The sequence below is a fragment of the Carettochelys insculpta genome, chromosome 27 (genome assembly GCF_033958435.1).
Source record: "Carettochelys insculpta isolate YL-2023 chromosome 27, ASM3395843v1, whole genome shotgun sequence".
NCBI classification, from domain to species: Eukaryota; Metazoa; Chordata; order Testudines; family Carettochelyidae; genus Carettochelys; species Carettochelys insculpta.
In genome coordinates, this window is record NC_134163.1 from 8122964 (window position 1) to 8139324 (window position 16361).

General features: G+C 51.3%; 1 long non-coding RNA gene across 1 annotated transcript; it reads left to right on the top strand.

Annotated features, from left to right (window-relative positions):
• The first annotated feature begins 3270 nt into the window (after nt 1–3270).
• LOC142002489 (uncharacterized) lies at nt 3271–13767 on the top strand. The gene is made up of 3 exons (XR_012642676.1): nt 3271–3399; nt 13052–13089; nt 13683–13767. It is a non-coding gene; the product is annotated as an uncharacterized LOC142002489 (long non-coding RNA).
• Nucleotides 13768–16361: the final 2594 nt, after the last annotated feature.

Here is a 16361-nt window from a genome sequence, read left to right on the forward strand (position 1 = left end):
CCATTCAAGCAGCATCACTCCCCTGGAAGCTGGTGGTGCCAACAGCAGCCACATTTCTTGCCTTCCCTGCATGCCGAGCGAACTCACACGCCTCTCCGTCTGCAAAGAGAGAGTTCGCCTGGGAGAGGTCAGACTGCTGCAGAGAGGTTACGTGCATTTTGGCTAACCACGCCCTTGTTCTACACAACAGGGATTGCAAGAGGCACCTCTAGACAGCTACAGAAATCACCCCGCGACACACGGCTGGACCACTCACGTGGCCCTAGAGGGGACACACACCCCTCCAAGAGCACACTGGACAACATGTGCCGTGTGTTGTACCTGCGGGGATTTTGCCTGGAGGCCTGGGGAGATTGGCTCGGTGTGTAATGCACCGCCCCGCTGCCCCACGGGTACGCTCAGCTGCACTGGTGCCTGCTTTCAAAGCGGGGCTGGGCTTAGCAGTGGCAGGCCCTTCCCATGCCTGGGCAAAGGCACAGCTGTACCCAGTTGGTTACACCCATCCCGGGTGCAGACAGTCCCTTGGTCAGTGCCTCAGGCCTTTACGCCCTGAAGTTGTGGTTCACAAACCTTTCCCTGAGGTGACCCACCAACGGGTCTCTGTTTGCGACCCTCCTCCCGCCGGTTATCTATCACGTTCTGGATCCTGTAACTGGAAGATGGCGCAACAGGAGCAGCAGTACTGCGTCCGTCACAGCCGCCTGCAAGTTCCCATATTAAGGAACAGTGGCCATTCAGCATGGCCGTCACCGCTTGGCATCTATTTAAAAGCCCAGGACTGGATTAATTTACTGGCAAACAAGACACATGCCCAAGGCTCAGATTCAGGGCTGAGGGGCAAAATCACAGGCCAGTATCCTCTTCTGGCACCACCGTGCCCGCCAAGCTTCCCCCTGCCTAGAGTGCATCATCCCACCCCCAGCTGCACCTTCCTCCCCAGTGCGAGAGTCCTCAGGTCAACCCAGTGGGTGGGAAGGCCCTGTGGGGGACAGCTAGCCAATGAGCCCAGGCGGGCTCACCTCAGAGTGGTGGCTCCTGTTGCACTGGGTCGGGGGGGTCTGGCCCTTGCAACCTTGTAGAGCCACACAGCTTCAGCCCAGCTGCCCCTCTGCCATGACTCTTTCTCTCCAACCTTCCCCACCCATCTCAGGCCTCCCCTGTGCACCAGACTCCGGACCCATCTGGAACCTTCCTGTGGTTCACCAGTGGGAAATAACAAGAAGTCCGGTGAACCTTATAGACTAACAGATATTTTGGAGCATCAGCTTTCGTGAGTAAAGATCTGCTTTGTCGGATGCATTGGGAAATGCTGTTCTGGGAGGGTTAAAGTGGTCTTCCCCAGCTCTGCCACTGACCTGCTGGTATCCACGGTCAAATCCCTTTTCCTCTGTGCACCCGTTTCTCCTCTTACCCTTTTTGTCTGTTTGGGTGGAAGGTTTGGGATCAAGAACAGTCAGTCATGGACTCTGTGTCTGTGCTGCAGAGGGGCATAGTTGAGCCCAGCTTGGGTGGGCCATACACACACGCTAGCTCGACTTGAGTTAGTGCACTGAAAGTAGCAGTGGGGAACACGGCAGCATGAATGGCAGGGCAGGATAACTGTCTGAGGCCATGGGTATGAATTCAAGGGGCTGACAGCACAGTTCAATCCAAAACAGTGCATGTGTATTTACATTATGCTGCTGCAGAGACACACCCTCCGTGTGTGCCCAGTGCCTGGCATGATGGGTCCTAATCCCAGCTCCTTCTAGCTGCCACTGCAATAAATGAACAGCATATTCTAAAAGCCCAAAGAGGGTGAGCTGCAGGTAGACTCTGGTTCCCTTGCAAACCCCTTCGGCAGATCTGAATTCATCCCTCTTGCTCCTGACGGCAGATGGCGGGGCACACAGGCACAAATTCTTCGAAGTAAACACCTTTCTGGCTCAGCTGCTCCCCAGTCAAACAGGCGGCTCCGACGCTGCTACAGCTGCGAAAGCTCAGCCAGCACCGGGTTTGCACGTGGGCCGAAGCAGCAGGAAGGCAGCACGTTCCAACGGGTTCTGCGTTTTGAAAGGGCTTATCCAGGGGGTGGAATGTAAACTGGAGGCGGGAGCATGGCTTGCAGTTCAGAGGGTGCTGGCAGGGCCACCCAAAGCGAGTGTGTCAGGTGAGTCTTCCGCACGTTGCTCTGCCGGGAGGAATGCATGCCCATGCGCCAACCTCATTTATCAGCACAGGGGCAGGGGTGGATTGTTGCAGTGGGAACAGGCAGGGCTCAGCAGCTATGGTCTTAAAGACCCTTCTTTTGTGAGGCTGCTGGGGTTCTCTCTGGGGCTCTGGCACTCCACTTGTGCTGCCTCTATCCACACTGGGCTTCCCTAGGCCCTGGCCTGGATCAGGCAGACCTGGGAGGGAGTGGTGACCACAGTCACCACCCCAGGGACAGGCCCATGCATTCTGCAAAACCCACTGGAGGAGTGGTCCCTCAGCTTCCTCCTTCTGGTGGGGTGTTCTCCCTGCACCTGCCTTGAAAGGGTTCATTCAGACTCAGAAGGTGGTTCATTAACCCAGCAGGCCGCAGCTGAGAGTGGCTAAGTCTCCCTTGAGGGAGGGAGGGAGCCTGGCTGAGGGAGAAGGAGCTGGTCTGGGCTTATATAGGGAGGAAACCGGCTGCAGAGGCCAAGAGGAGAGAGGTGTGTTTGGGGCTACAGAAACGGGGTAGCTCACATTTACCCCCAAGGAGCAGGGAGCTGGCAGGCTGGCCAACCCAGCGAGGACCGTGCCAGATGATGAGGAAAGGAGCGCGGGAGACAGCAACAGACGGAGTGACGGAGCGCTACTGCAGAAAGGAACACTAGCCTGACAGACTCAATCCCCAAAACCGCCAGGAGGGGGTGCTCTTCAGAGGTGAGTCACACCCTTCTGGAGCTGACATGACACAAGTACATTGCCCCATGCACGGGGCTGGTGGCAAAACCACGACCGAGCCCTAATGCAGTCAGGCCAGATGGGATATACTATTTCCCACACTGTCTGGCAACTTAGCCAGTGAGTAATTCCCCTGAATCCCCAGTAGGTACAGGTTGGACCCCTCTAATCCAGAGCTCTCTCATCTGGCAAACTCTGTAATCTGGCATGATTAGCTGGATGACCACTTATCATGGGTGTGAGCAGGTTTCCCACGGTCTCTTAAAGTTTGGTTACAGCCACCAGTTCTGGCTCTCAGTGTCCCGTGCTGTTACTTAGCTGTCTTTTACCATAAATGTCTTCTAGGAGCCCAGGAGGCAGTGGAAATCTTGGTAATATGCAAGAAAATATTGAGCTTCCAACACCTGGCAAATTCTCTCGTTTGCACCGGTCAGGTCCTGAGGGTACCAGACACGAGAGGTTCCAGCTGTGCTACTCCCAGTAAGGAAGGTATCACCATCTAGCGCTTCATTTTTAACTCGGCACTGAAACAATCTCTGGCCAGACTGTGAAGCTCTTCTCATGGGACGTGCCAGTGATGGCCACCATAGGAGTAGGCACTCGGCTAGCTTTGCGTGTGTTTCTTAAGAAAATGCTTGGCTTTCAAGGAATGCACCTGGCAGTATCCAGAGTATTCACTTGTTCATAAAGCAGAAATAAGGAGCTGGAAGCAGACCCCAGTTTGGTGTTGAGAAAACCAGGCTCAAAGCATCACGATATCATTACATTCTTGTTCGTTTTGTGTTTAAGGAGAGCATGACCCTGGGGCCCCTCCGGCATGCGTGTAACTGGATCCCTCCACTCCTCTGCATCTAAAGGGCGATTAGGTCTCTCTGATCAGGACACGAGTTATTCCTGTACAAATTAGAGGAAACAGGCCCAGGAACAGCTCCTTGTGGGCCTGCTCAGCTGCCGGAGGTGAGGATCAGATTCCAGGCTGCTCCTTTCAATATGTTTCCCATTAGACAGATAAGAGACGGACTAATGCAATTCTCCTTTGTGAACACTTGTCATGGAGATTAGTGTATTGTGCTTGACGGCATCAAGGGCATTAGATAAATCCCTTGAAACAGCAGCCCTCCCACGAGCCTTCGCTCAGAGAATGCTGTTAAGCTGCTGCTCGTGTGCCAGCGATACCATTGGAGCCCAGATCTCTGCTGTGCAGCTAACAATCCCACAAACAGCAAACCCCTAGATGGGCCGCTGAACCCATCTCTGCCGGAATTTGCTGTCTCGGGAAGAAGGAAGATGGCCTGTCTAAGCTACCTAAGGAATTTCTGCACACCTCATCCTGTTGGTGTCCAACCACCCTTCATCCAAGATGGTCCCTGCCCCATCTTTCCTGTCCCAGTTTTGCCTGGAGTCTCCACCACTCCCCATGTCAGCCAGAGAGACAATTAACTCTGACAGGGACAGTAGAAAGATCACCATGCTTCTCAGATGATGAGAAGGACCTTGTCCTTTGCCACAACAAGCCCAGCAGGGTATTTTGTGTTTTGCTCCTGGATGATATGTTTGCCTGGGCTGTCCCCATTCTGTCCCAGGTCCACGCCTCTTTAGTGACTGGCACTTTTCAGAGTATTCCCTTAGAAAGGAACAGAACTTTTCTGAGCTTCGAGACCTTCACACGTGAGGACCTGTGACAGGGCTGAACATCTCTGCAGCAATCTGACAGGGGGGCAAAGTCTCTGAGTACTACCACGGCCTGAAGGACTCACAAGGAACTGTCCAGTGCAACTGAAGATGGGGTCAATACTAGGAAAATTTAGGAGCCAGGTTCATTAGTAGGGCAGCTCCCCTGAGGGCGAGGGGGATTTTGGGGTGAATGCTGCAGGGCAGACCTGTCACAGAGCACAGTGGGGCAGTGTTATGGGAATGTGGATGAGGCCTGTACCCATGAGGGGGCCTGTTTCCTTGTTACCTTGCACAGTTCAATGACGGATTGGGCTCTGGAACTTGGATGTGAGGCGTTGGCACGGGGAGTCCTACCCCAAATCCTGATGGATGAAGATTGTTTTTTGGTTGCTGTCTCCCACTCCTTTCTCCTCCTGTTCTCCACAGCTGGGCTCTTGTCTCCCTGCCCACGCCCCAGCATCTCCATGTGGCGGGTAAAGCTAAGAGCTGTCCTCCTGTCTTTCTGCTCCTGCCATTCCATGGGCCCCCACCCCTTCTGGCCTCCCTGCTTGTACTCAGAGGAGCACCCACAGGGTGCCGAACACCTGCTCCGATTCAGAAACCTGAAGAGACTGTGAACCTCAGTGACCGTGAGAGGCTCTGAGGAGATCGGCCCATCCCAGTGCATGTAAAAGCCCAGGGCATGGAGGGGAGAATGGCTCATTGTGCCCAGAACTGACCCCGCACCACCACTTCAGTCCCCACCACCCTGCCTCCAGTGGCTGAGGGTGCCCACTGACCAAGCTGAGGCACAGCCGAGGGGCTCTTGGGGCTGCAGAAAGCCCAGCAGCCAGGGCCACGTAGGCCGGCAGGCCATGAGGAAGCAGAAGGGACGAAAGCAGGGAGCCTGAAGGAAGGCAAGGCTGGTTGCTGCCACTGCCGGAGGGTGGGGAAGCTTCTGACTGATCCCAGGGTGCAAACGATCCTGCAGACGGTGCAGCTGCTGCACGGGTGTATCAAGAATCCCCCTGGAAACAGCTTGGGGATGGGAGAGGAGCTGTGTGTCGCCCTCCCAACCACATGCCCAGAGCAGCAGTGGCGGGGGGGAGGAGCACCATGCTCCTGCACAAGAACCCTGGTAGAATTTCCTACCCCCACACCCCGAGCCTCCCCTTTCCTGCCACTGGCTGGTACGGCCACTTTCACCAGCTCACCACCGCTGCCTACGTCCAGCTGCGGGAGCTGTGCTACTTGTATTACAACGGCCCCCTTTGTACTGGGCTCTGTCCAGACACGGGCGAAGAGACGGCTTCTGCCTCCGGGTGCTACAGTCTTACGAGATGAAACAAAATGGGTGTGAATACCAAGGGAATGTGACTCGCCCAACATCCCACAGTAGAACTAGCAATGAAATCCAGGTGTCCTGGCTCCCGCTCCAGTGCTCTACCCACTAGACCAGTGTCCCTGTCCCTTTGGCTCCAAACTTTCCCGGGGACAGAGGCAGTCAGAATGGCTTACGCGTGGAACAAGCACAAAGTAGACTGAAAGCAAGAACAGAAGAGTCTGGAAAGTGCCTCAGTTTGGTCCCTTCACCTGGGCTTCCCAGCACAGCCGATGTCTCTGGCTTGTTCTTAGTGAATCAGCTCTTTGCAATTTGAATTTATAACCTGCTAATAGTCGGACCCATTAATCAAAGAGCTACATGCAAAGCAACTCCCTCACTCTGCGTCATCTGTCCGGCACCCAGCCCCATGTGAAAAGGAAAAGGGGCCATAAAAATACAATTAGGTTTATTCTTCCACATTTCAGCCCAAGCATCTCATAACTCATAGGCTGCATGTGGGAGTTCACCCATCCCTTCCAATAACAGGCCTTTCAGTAACTAATTTCAATAGGATGTTCTCATCAGATTCCTGACTTGATGCGTAAGCCCATCCATCTGAAGACTCCATTTCAGCCAGGTCTGCCTTGTGCATGTAATCTACCTCCCCGCCCCTCCATATTTCTCCCTTGTATATGTGCCTTCCTTAACCCTGCCCACTTGGAGAAAAGACATCTAAGGGGGGATATGATAGAAGCCTATAAAATCATGGCAGGTGTGAAGAAAGGGATCTGAAGAAGTGGATCTGTCCCACGAAAGCTCATCACCTAGTAAATTATTTTATTAGTCGTTAAAGTGCTACTGGACTGCTTTTTTGTTTAGATAAGGGAAAGTTATTTGCTTCTTCTCATAACACAAGAGCAAGTGGTCATCAAATGGAAGGCATAGGCAGCAGGTTTAAGACAAAGGAGGAAATATTTCTTCACACAATGAGCAGTCAGCCTGTGGAACTCACTGAGAGAGGTTGTTGTGAAGGCCAAGACTATAGCAGGGGTCTAAAAAAGAACAAGAGAAATTCCTGGAGAATAGGTCCATCAATGACTTTTAGCTAGGACGGCCAGGGATGGCATCCCTAGTCTCTGTTTGCCAGAAGCTGAGAATGAGTGACACAGAATGCATCACTTGACAATTAACAGTTCTGTTCATTCCTCTGGAGCACCTATACCAGAAGACAGGATACTGGGCTAAATGGACCTTTGGTCTGACCCACTGTGACCCTTCTTATGTTCTCCCTCTGATATACCGGGGAGCAATGCTTCTTTGTCCCCTCTTACGGATACCCAGAGGTTTCAGGTGTAATAGGCGGGGGAAGGCAATACTTCCCAAACTGCCAGCCTGGCCCTGTCTGCACTCCACCCCCACTCCGTTCAGCGTGCATGCCCTGAGCCAGGGGTCTGCATCCTGCGGCTCCGCAGCCACTTGTGCCTCTTGAAGGACTTCTTTTGTGGCTCCTGAGGTGATAATGGCAAAGTAAAAACACAGAACAAAACCTTCCTGATTACTTTCGATAAATGGTGAATATGTAAAAGCCCAACAATGAACAACTCATATCTAAATAGCAAATGATATATGATCTGAAAATGCTGGCTAACTCCCCCTTTACTATGTGCACTGCATTGTGGGATATGATATGGTATCTGTGTTTTGAGCATGGTGTTAATAAAATCTTGATTTTGAAAAGGAAAAGGAAGCTTGTAGCATTCCTACTGTACAGGCCACCAAACGTTTAAAGAAAAAACTCTGAAATTAAATGTGAAATAAAATTGGCGTAAGTGACGTGGTGTTGGAATGGCTTCAAAAAAGAGGAAAATCGAAGATGAAAACATAAAAGTACAAACTGAATGGACCAAATCCTTCACATTTTTGTTGAGTTCGGCTGGGCTCCCTTTATGGCTCATTTGCAATGAGAAATTTGCCAACAACAAAAATGCAACCTCGAGAGGCATTTTCTCAAAAACCACACTACTTCTGCTGAATAATATCCAGCTGGAGATACCAGAAAAAAGCCACGGAGGAGCTACTACACAAAGGAAAGCCAAATAAGAATACGTTCGCTAAATGGGTGAAATCATAGTAGCATAACTGTGGCTAGTTTTGTGGTAACTCAAGAGGTCATGGCATGAGGAAAGCCAGGCACAGATGGCGAATATATAAAAAAGTGCTTTATCAAAGTATCAGAGCAGCCGTCCAGTGATTTCAAAAACAAAAATGAAATAGTTCAGAATCCAGCATCCTCCACAGAGAGAGAAGGTTCGGGAGTGCAAGTCAGGAAGACAGTGGTACAAACACAGGTAGAGGGTGAGGAAATAGCATATGTAGAAAGTTTGTGAACACCCTACAGTAAACAGGTATTGCATTGCAAATCATGGTGGGTGCGTCTACACTTAACATGCCTCTTTTGAAAGAGGTATGCAAATGAGGCAAATTAAATTGCAAATGATGTGCATATTTGCATATTCGGCACCTTGTTTGCATATTCTTATTTCAAAAGAGCGTCTTTTGAAAGAAGAAAACCAATGTAGACTCTGCTCTTTTGAAAGTAAACCCCATCTTCAAAAGAATCCTTTTTCCCATTAAAAAAAGGGAAGAAGGATTCTTTCGAGGATGGGGTTTACTTTTGAAAGAGCAGCGTCTACATGGGTTTTCAAATATGAATATGCAAACAAGGTACCAAATATGCAAATTTGCACCTCATTTGAATTTTTGATTTACCCAATTTGCATATGTGTTTCAAAAGAGGCATGCAAATATAGACACAGCTGGTGTGTGCGCTGCTCTTAAAACAGGGATTACAGAAAGTGTGGTTTGACGCTATTTATTAAGGGCCATCTCGTATTCACATGCATCATGGCTTTTGAATTATTGAGGGTTTTCTTTACCAAATTTGAAAAAAAAAAGGCTCTTCTTGCTCTTTTGGTTCTGACCCCTGCCCTGGGCTGTCTAAGGTTCAGCCCTGTGGAGGCTGGGGAGGTGCTGTCAGATCTCTGGGGCTGGGCACCATTTGTCCTCTTTCCCTCCAGTCCTCTGGCCAGAGCCAAGGAAGACGGAGGCCTTGTGCTGCCAGCTCTTCCCCCTGTGCTGTGGTCTGGGCTGGGAAGGTTGGAGGCATGCACCTCCCTCCCACTCTCTGACCCCATGTTCTTGGGCTGGAGGGCGGGCAGCTGGGACCATGCACTGCCCACTGGGGGAGAGGTGGCCTGCCCCTATAGTGGGGGAGCACTTGGCTCTCATGGGGCCCTGGGCAGTTGGGGTGGGGCAGTGCTGGGGGGTTGCATCCCCCTGTCCTAATTCACCCGTCCCCCCCAGCACACACTAGCTTGACTCTCACAGGCTGTGTCTACACCATGCAGTTGTTTCAAAATAACTTTGGCAGCGTCTAAATGATGCATGTGCCATTTCAAAATAAAATCGAACGAGCAGGTGCATTAATTCGATTCTGGTACAACTCATTCCATGAGCAATAACACCTATTTCAAAAATGCTATTTCAAAATAGGCACTATTAAGATGCAGAATAGTGCTACTTTGAAATAAGTGTAGTACCCAGAGGCACTGAGACCTTATTCTAGGAGGGTGAGTGAAGTCTTTGCTCTACAGCCTCAGATAAGTGCCAGCTGGCCTTTAGCTCATGTGGTAGAGCACAGGGCTTTAGACCCTCCAATCATAGGTTCTATCCCTGGTGCTTGGCAACCTGTATGTGTTGGCATTACATAAGCTATAATGGGCTCTAATTACACTATTTCAAAATGCATCTGAGGAAGCAGGTCTTTGACCCCAAAAGCTTAGGCTCCAAAATATTTGCTAGCCTATAAGGTGCCACAAGACTTCTTGTTGTTTTTGGATATACAGCCTCATATGGCTACCTCTCTGATACTTGAATGTACCAGGCAAGTCAAATTTGGCTCTTTTCATTGGCTTTGCTTCAATTTCCTGGTTGTTGACTCAGCTGGAGGAGGGCTGGTGAAGAGAGAATGAGTGAAGGTGCAGAGGGTGACGTGGAAGATAGTCAGAGGGGGAGACGTAGGAAGGGTTGCTTCATGATGAGCAAACTGTGACCTTCCATAATGGAAAGAGGCAACGTGCCCAAAACCAACTGCCATAATTGAGGCCAGGTTATGGGTTATAACATTGAAAAACACGTCCCACGGCAGGCTGATTTGGCCATCAGCCCCTGTTTTCCTCCTCCGGCCTAGGTGAGATAGCCATGACGTTTGTGAATTTTGTTGCTGCTATGTATAAACATTACCAAGATGCTCCACTGCCCACCTTACCCGGTGAGGCAAAACAACAAGCACTACACTACTCAGGGAGAAACATGGACACGTGGCTCCTGCCAGGAGCCGCCCCAGGGGTGGGCACAGCTTCTGAAAGGAGCTGGGGCAAGGTTAGGCACCATTCTACAAGGAGCCAGTCCAGGGACCTTTATGGCATCTTCAAGTACCGGGTCCTGGGAATAGTCCCCTGTCTGGGGAATGGGCCTTGTTCCCATGAAGGCCTGATTCAGCATCCAGACCTCCTTGTGCTGGGTGATGGGTCTATACAGTCCCAGCCCGCAGCAGCTTACATTCCAACAGACAAGACAGCGGGTGGGGAGACAATGGCTTCAAGCTGCAGCCGGGTCTCCGATCTCCCAAACCTGACCCCTCTGCGGTGGTGGATGCTGTTCCTCCGCTGCTTGTCTCACACGGTAGTGAAAGTCCGAGTAAGACAAGGTCATCTGCCATTTTTATGCCTCACCGGGTCAAGTGAAAGACGAGGAGGGGAGAGGAGGGTGTACCGTAGCCAGCTATCACCATGGAAGCTGCCACGTGCTGTGTCCTCCCCTGCGGTTTTACTGTGCAGGTTGGAAGGCCTTTAGTGCAGGGACCGTGTCTTTGTTCTATGGTTCTACAGCGCCTAGCACCTTGATGGGACTTCTAGGAGTACTGTAGTACCAATAACACATCATCCTCCATGTTTGTTCACACAGGCCAGCTAACACATGGCAAAACCCCGACATGGTTTCCTAGCAAAGAGAAGGCTGCTGTTGCATAGCTGTCTGAAGCTGGAGTTTTCAAACGCAGGTGGCAGGCCATGAGATGAGTTGCTTACCTGAGTCTCTGCAGGCACGGCCATGCACAGATCCCAGTGGTCATCGTTCACCGTTTCCAGCCAATGGGAGCTTCAGGAAGCGGTGTGAGGTGGGCCTCACCAGTCCAAGCAAACTGAAGATGCTGGGAGCTGGTAACAGCCACATCTGTGGGCACTCAGGTAGACAAAGGTTCTTGCAGCCCACTGGTGGCTCACTTGGACAACCTGTGACTCAAGTTTGAAAAGCTTTTATCTGAGGTACCATTGCCATAGTATTAACAGAGAGTAAGCCATGCTCTGAGCCTCTCACAATAACATGCCTAGAAGGCAGGGGAGAACTAATATTGTCATTTTACAAGGGGTGGGCCGTGTTAAGTGACTTATCCAAGGTCAGATAGGAAGTCTGTGATGGAATAAGGACTCAAACCCAGGCCTCTGACTTATGTCCTACTCATTGGTTGGTCCTGCATTGGGCTTGGTCCTGCTTTGAGCTGGGGGTTGGACTAGATCACTGGTGTCCAATACTAACTCAAGGACCACCACATTCGTGGGTGTCGTCCTTCTGTATTCACCACAGCCCCCTCCTCCAAATAAATACCCTCCCCATCCCCGCAAAGCCAGGATCCCCCAGTCCCCACCCCTCCAAATAATACCCTCCCCCTCTCCCAGAGCCAGGCTCTCCCAGGTTTCCCTGCAACTGAATGCCTTCCTTCTCCTCCAGAGCCAGGCACACTCCCCCGCCACACACAGGAGCCACACTGGGGCTGCGCCGGAGCCTGAGCTGTGCAGGGGTCCCAGTGGGGCCTGAGCCTCTGCAGCTGTCACTACTGCCGCCGTGCGCTGAGGTGCGTGTGCAGAGCAGGTGTAGGGCACTCGTGTGCAGCTCTGAGGAGCCACATTGAAAGACTCCGAGAGGCTCATTCAGCTCCAGAGCCCAGATTTGCCACAGCAGGGTGTTCCATTCGCCACGCGTGGCGAATGGCCAACGTATTGGACACTGAGGAGTCCTGTGGCACCTTATAGACTAACAGATATTTCGGAGCATAAGCTTTCGTGGGCAAAGACCCGCTTCGTCAGATGCATGACACACTGTGGGACTAGCTGACCCTCCTGTGGTCTCTTCCGACCCTATGGTTCTGTGCCTGGTCCATCCTTCCTGCCTGGCACAGCCTCTGTTCCTCCCAATGAGATGAGAAGTCTCACAGGAAGTCTTCCAGTAGGATTTTCCCTGCTGCTCGCATTCAGGTTGCTTCACATGCTTTTTTAAACAAGCTTGATGATTTTCTTGACATGCTTGCAACCAAATCCTTGTGGGCAAAGGCCAGGCAAACACATGGCCTTATCTTGAGTGTTCTGGAAGTTTCACAGCTCGTTAGGATAAGGGAACAATGTCTTTATCAGCTGGCAGCCCAGCTCAGGCTGCAAAATAGCTGTTCCAGCAGTGAGTGAGTTATAATGAAGCTACACAGGGGGGTTGCAAGCCTCCAGTGTCCAGGAGTTTCTTTGGGATAGGGCAGCAAGATTTAAGAAAAAATGTAGATGCTTCAGGAGAGAACTGGTCTCACGGCTCAGAGCCTAACAAAGAATCTATGCAGTGAACACCTATTTAGCCTGTCTAGAGGGCAGCTGCCATTTTCTGAGGCAGAGACCGGGCAGTATGTTAGGGAGACAGCACACGCTGTGCTCTCTTTCACACACACATATGTAGACTCAGCTGCAGATATGTAGCGCAGCTGCAGTGAAATCAGCCGAGGCTTCGGCCCACTGCTTGGTTCTGTCTTGTTTGATAGTTTCCCTTAATATAAAATAACAGTCATTCACACTGCCCGTCTGATTGCTCTCTGTGTTTGGTAACATCTGCACACTCTGTCTGCTCCTCTACCTGTTGTCTTCTTGTTTATGCTGTTCCCATTCTTGTCACAGCTGGATGATTTTATTTTTGTTTCTCTTGCCAAAAGAAGTCAGTCCAATCAAAGATACTGCCTCACCCACCTTCATCCACACAAGACAGACCTGTTCGTTTTCCTCTTTTGCACAGGTTTGAACAGGATGTGTTGAAGATAAACAGAATCTCAGGTAGGACTCCTGGGGTTTTGCTGCCAATGTGTTGTTTCTCTTTGTTCATGGCATATAGGACCTAACCTGAAAGGTCACCGCAGTGGCTTCACTTTGGCTCAGGCCCATAGACCTTCTACCCACTTTACAGAGGGGTGAGCTGAAGCACAGAGTGGCCCATGACACTTGCCTTCTTTGCTGCATGGAGGTATCAAGACTTCCTTAATGAACTTTTGCTAAGTGCTTCGAGTCTCCCGGAATAAAGGCACCATATGAAAGCAAACAAACAGTATTATTTGATTAAGCTATGGCCTCTTCCAAGTCCTTTAATGGTGTTTTCTCTGTGGTTTTGGTTTGGAACATCCTCTTTTCATTAAGGGAAGAAAGAAAATCTGTCTTGGATTGAAATAACTTTGACTTTACCCATTAATTTCATTATGTCCCACAGTGCTTGGTTCAAACACCTGGGACGTGAGACAATGTTAAAACAGTAATTACCAGCAACAAGACCCCTATGACTCAGAAACGAAGCCAAAAGAATAACAAGGGATTTGAACAAATACAAATGTAAAGTTCTTACGTGACACTAAAAAATCTCTTTCTCGCTCCCTCAGGTCTGTTACTGCGTGTGCAGAATGAACGGGTCTGACTCCTGCAGCTGTCACCAGCGGAGAATTCTATCTCTACGGCACAGTGTGCTGCTGGGCTTCCCTCTTGCGAGGTTTTGTGTCTCGTAGATCTTGGCCTGATGGTTTTTCTCTATCAGGCTGTATTGAAGCCCAGAGCTTTAACCAGAGCTCCAGGTCCTTGGCCTCCAGCTGTACCGTGGGGCACATGGAATGGGGAACATGAGGCATAGCAGAGCACTCAAGGCTGAGGCATGCAAGCCATGCTTAAGCAGTGAGGGGGAAATTCATGCTGGGGCCATGGATCCAGTGTGAGGACAAAGTCCCATTTAACCCTACAGGCCTTCTATTGGCCTTCTGCACAGGTGAATGTCACCCTGAGAGCCTAAGGCCATGTCAGCTCTCCAGAGCCAACGTCTGCATAGCCAGAGGGAAAGTGGGCTGAGGCAGTGTATGACAAGAACTGGCACTGGCCTGCATGTGGCCGTTTACAGATCCATAGGCAGGGTGGGGAGCAAAAGGGGCAGTTGCCCTGGGGCTGGTGATTTAAAACAGCCCAGGGCTCATGGCCGCTGTGGCAGTGACTGGCAACTTGGGGGCTGAATGGACAAGGCCTTCAGATAGCTGCCAGAGACCCCAGGCTCCCAGCTTCCGCTGCTCAGTCCCGGGGCTCCCGGCCGCCAGCCACGAAGGACAGGCTGGGAGGGTTCTGCCCCCACACCTGCCCCTTGTACCCGAGGCTCTGCCCTTGCTGGGGCCCCAAAGCCACCATCGCTTGCCAAGGACGCAGGGCACACCAGTAAGTCCCAGTGTCTCCTTTCACCCCTGCTGGCACAGCTCCCTTAAGCAGACAAGGGGTTTGCCAACTAAAGGAGGAGTTCTGGGGATGCAGAACAACAGGACCGACGCCAAGAGCAGCAGCATCACATCAGCACAGCTGCTTTCACACCGCAGGTTTCCTGGCATAGATCTATGGCTTGAGGGACATTATCTTGCCCCTTCCGAGCAGACGTAGCTGTGATATGTTCACCCTTCCCGCTGGCATGGCTATGCTAGCAGAACTCTGTGGCACAGACCAAGCCTAGGACACAGAGTACCTTTAAAGGTGCCGGGCGAAGAGCCGGTGACGTGTCGGGTGCAAACATGACTGGGTCCCCAGTTTCCAATCGCACTTCCTGCAGCAGGACACCCAGGGAGGAGGCTGAGCGTTGGTGAGTCCCCGGCCTGTTCTCCTGCTCAATGACTGCACAGCAAAGGACTGATGGCTCCAGGTACAGATGTGCCAAGATACCGGCGTGTCTCTAGTACTCGGGCCCCAAGAGTTTTTTGCAGAGCTGTTTTCCTGAGCAAGAACGTCTCCGTCAGCTGGTGCGGTCCACAGATGAGCCCTGGCTCGAGGAGTCTAGACGTTGCTTTGCCGGACTGATTCCTCAGATCCAGACGGAGCAGGACAGGTGCCCTCTGATGGGGGTGGAGAAGTGCGATGCTGGTCTTGAAAACCAACGCCCATCAGCCTCCCCTGAATTATGATCCAGACCCGAGGTGCACAGAGTGGGGGAGGGGGTGGACCTGATATTTCATAAGGGCGGCGCTGGCCCCCTTGTGTGGGGGAGGGGAGGTGAAATGTCATAAGCCTGGGTGCAGCACGATTGGCTGCTGGGTCTCAGGCTCATCCATCTCATTAAAAATGTTGCCATCTGTTCCTATCTTTGTGACTGTGCAGTCACATCTATGGACCGATTAATGAAGTTTCCACATGCGACACTTATTTTCTCACACGTTGCCAACGGTTTTAATGTTTTTTGTTTTCATACCAACAGAACTGCAATTTCCGGCGGTTTGGACGACATTAGACCAGTGCGGGGGAGGGCTTGCTAATTGCAGGGGTGAAAAGCGGGGGCCCAATGTAAAAAGTTTGCTCACCTCTGATCTAGATTACAGCAGCACCTCAAAGCCCCGACCAAGGCCAGGAGCCCATTTAGGCTGATCAGACAGCAAGTGTGAAAATCAAGACGAAGGGTGGGGGTAGGAAATAGACACCTGTATAAGGCAAAGCCCCAGAAAGAAGGACTCTCCTTATAGAACTGGGACATCTGGTCACCTTAGGCCCATTGCATTAGCTGCTGTACATACCGCTAGGGAGAGGCGTTGCCAGCACTGAAGAGCTGGGAGGCTATATGAGCAGCTCAGACAAAGACGTTGTGTCTACACTGAGCCTCAGTGCCAACAGTTTCATGCAAATAAGCAGTCCTGAAAATGCAAAGCGATGGCTCGTTTGCGTATTTGCATGGCTAATGTGCATATTCGTGATACTAATTTGCATTTTTGTGGCAGAAATCAAGCTGCGTTGATGTGGTTCTGCTGGCAGAAACCCCCTTTGTTGGCAGAACCACGTCGACATGGCTTGATTTCTGTTACAAAATGCAAATTAGTATCATGAATATGCACATTAGCTGTGTGAATATGCAGACGTGCCACCATTTTGCTTTTTCGAGACTGCTTATTTGCATCAAACCGTTGGCAGTAGGGCTCAGTGTAAATACAGCCAGTGCGTGTGTGCTGGGGGCAGAGTTGAAAGGACTTGCACAAGCTCAGAAGATCAGCAGGGCTAGGTTTCCTGACTCACACGCTTGGTTCCTGCTCTGCTACCCCCATATTTTTGCAGGA